The following is a 3,392-nucleotide window of genomic DNA, read 5'->3' on the forward strand; positions in this document are numbered from 1 at the left end:
GACAAAACTTGAATCAATCTTCTGCATGACATATCATAGTGAAACCGGCAAAATACAAGGATTAAGAGAAAATTCTGAAAGCAGCTAGGGATAAACAGGCTCTAACTTACAAAGGTAGACCCATATGAGCAGTGGCAGACCTATCTACTGAAACTTGGCAGGCCAGAAAGGAATGGCAGGAAACCTTCAATATGATGAACAAAAAAAATATGCAGCTGAGAATCCTTTATCCAGCAAGTCTGGCATTCAGAATAGAAGGAGAGATAAAGGTTTCCCCAAACAAACAAAAACTGAAGGAATTCATCACACTAAACTAGCCCTCCAAGAGATCCTAAGGGGGATTCTGTGAGTGAAATGTTGCAAGGACCACAAAGTACCAGAGACATCACAGGCATGAAACCTACAGACATGACAATGACTCTAAACCCACATCTTTCTATAATACCACTGAATGTAAATGGACTAAATGTTCCAACCAAAAGACATAGGGTATCAGAATGGATAAAAAAACAAGACCCATCTATTTGCTGTCTATAAGAGTCTCATTTTAGACATGAGGACACCTTCAGATTGAAAGTGAGGGGAGGGAGAAATACCTATTATGCTACTGGAAGTCAAAAGAAAGCTGAAGTAGCCATACTTATATCACACAAACTAGACTTTAAATTAAGGGCTGTAACAAGAGATGAAGAAGGGCATTATATAATAACTACAGGGTCTATCCATCAGGAAGAGATAACAATTATAAATGTCTATGCGCTGAATATGGGAGCCCCCAAATATATAAAACAATTAATCACAAACATAAGCAACCTTATTGATAAGAATGTGGTATTTTCAGGGGACTTTAATACACCATTTACAATAATGGATAGATCATCTAGACACAGGATCAATAAAGAAACAAGAGCCCTGAATGATACATTGGATCAGATGGACTTGACAGATATATTTAGAACTCTGCATCCCAAAGCAACAGAATATACTTTCTTCTTGAGTGCACATGGAACACTCTCCAAGATATATCATATACTGGGTCACAAAACAGCCCTTCATAAGTATAAAAGAATTGAGATCATACCATGCATACTTACAGACCACAATGCTATAAAACTTGAAATCAACCACAGGAAAAAGTCTGGAAAACCTCCAAAAGCATGGAAGTTAAAGAACACCCCACTAAAGAATGGGTCAACCAGGCAATTAGAGAAGAAATTAAAGAAAATATGGAAACAAATGAAAATGAAAATACAACAATCCAAATGCTTTAGGATGCAGCAAAGGCAGTCCTGAGAGGAAAATACATTGCAATCCAGGCCTATCTCAAGAAACAAGAAAAATCCCAAATACAAACTCTAACAGCACACCTAAAGGAAATAGAAGCAGAACAGCAAAGACAGCCTAAACCCAGCAGCAGAAGAAAAATAATATAGACCAGAGCAGAAATAAATAATATAGAATGTAAAAAAACCTGTAGAGCAGATCAATGAAACCAAGAGTTGGTTTTTTGAAAAAATAAACAAAATTGGTAAACCTCTAGCCAGGCTTCTCAAAAAAAAGGGGGAAATGACCCAAATAGAAAAAATCATGACTTAAAATGGAATTATTACAACAAATCCCTCAGAAATACAAGCAATTATCAGGGAATACTATGAAAAATTATATGCCAACAAACTGGACAACCTGGAAGAAATGGACAAATTCCTAAGCACCCACACACTTCCAAAACTCAAAGAGGACAAAATGGAAAACTTGAACAGACCCATAACCAGTGAATAAATTGAATCAGTTATCAAAAATCTCCCAACAAATAAGAGTCCACGACCAGATGGCTTCCCTGGGGAATTCTACCAGACATTTAAAGAAGAGATAATATCTATCCTTCTCAAGCTATTCCAGAAAATAGAAAGGGAAGGAAAACTTCCAGACTCATTCTATGAAGCCAGCATTACTTTGATTCCTAAACCAAACAGGGACCCAGCAAAAAAAGAGAACTACAGGCCAATATCCCTGATGAATTTGGATGTAAAAATTCTCAACAAGATACTAGCAAATCGAATTCAACAGCATATAACAATAATTATTCACCATGATCAAGTGGGATTCATTCCTGGGCTGTAGGACTCGTTCAACATTCATAAATCAATCAATGTGATACATCACATTAATAAAAGAAAATGTAAGAACCATATGATCCCGTCAATCGATGCAGAGAAAGCATTTGACAAAAGTCGGCATCCTTTCTTAATAAAAACTCTTGAGAAAGTCAGGATAGAAGGAACATACTTGAACATCATAAAAGCCATTTATGAAAAGCCCACAGCTAATATCATCCTCAATGGGGAAAAACTGAGAGCTTTCCCCCTGAGATCAGGGATGTCCACTCTCACTGCTGTTGTTTCAGAGAGTGTTGGAAGTTCTAGCATCAGCAATCAGACAACAAAAGGAAATCAAAGGCATTGAAATTGGCAAAGATGAAGTCAATCTTTCACTTTTTGCAGATGACATGATATTATACATGGAAAACCCAATAGACTCCACCAAAACGTCTGCTAGAACTGATACATTAATTCAGCAAAGTTGCAGGATACAAAATCAATGTACAGAAATCAGTTGCATTCTTATACACTAATAATGAAGCAACAGAAAGACAAATAAAGAAACCGATCCCATTCACAATTGCACCAGGTATCATAAAATACCTAGGAATAAACCTGACCAAAGATGTAAAAGATCTGTATGCTTAAAACTATAGAAAGCTTATGAAGGAAATTGAATAAGATACAAAGAAATGGAAAAACATTCCATGCTCATAGATTGAAAGAATAAATATTGCTAAAATATCACTACTACCCAAAGCTATCTACACATTAAATGCAATCCCAATCAAAATTGCACCAGCATTCTTCTCGAAGCTAGAACAAGAAATCCTAAAATTTGTGTGGAACCACAAAAGACCACGAATAGCCAAAGTAATATTGAAGAAGACCAAAGCAGGAGGCATCACAATCCCAGACTTTAGACTCTACAACAAAGCTGTACTCATCAAGACAGCATGGTATTGGCACAAAAGAGACACATAGACCAATGGAATAGAATAGATACTCCAGAATTGGACCCACAGAAGTATGGCCAACTTATGTTTGACAAAGCAGGAAAGAATATCCAATGGAAAAAAGACAGTCTCTTTAACAAATGGTGCTGGGAGAACTGGACAGCAACATGCAGAAGAATAAACTAGGCCCCTTTCTTACACCATTCACAAAAATAAGCTCAAAATGGATAAGGACCTGAATGTGAGACAGGAAACCATCAAAACCCTAGAGGAGAAAGCAGGAAAAAAAATTCCCTGATCTCAGCTGCAGCAATTTCTTACTTGACACATCTCCAAA

Source organism: Panthera uncia, assembly GCF_023721935.1.
Source record: "Panthera uncia isolate 11264 chromosome B2 unlocalized genomic scaffold, Puncia_PCG_1.0 HiC_scaffold_24, whole genome shotgun sequence".
NCBI lineage: Eukaryota > Metazoa > Chordata > Mammalia > Carnivora > Felidae > Panthera > Panthera uncia.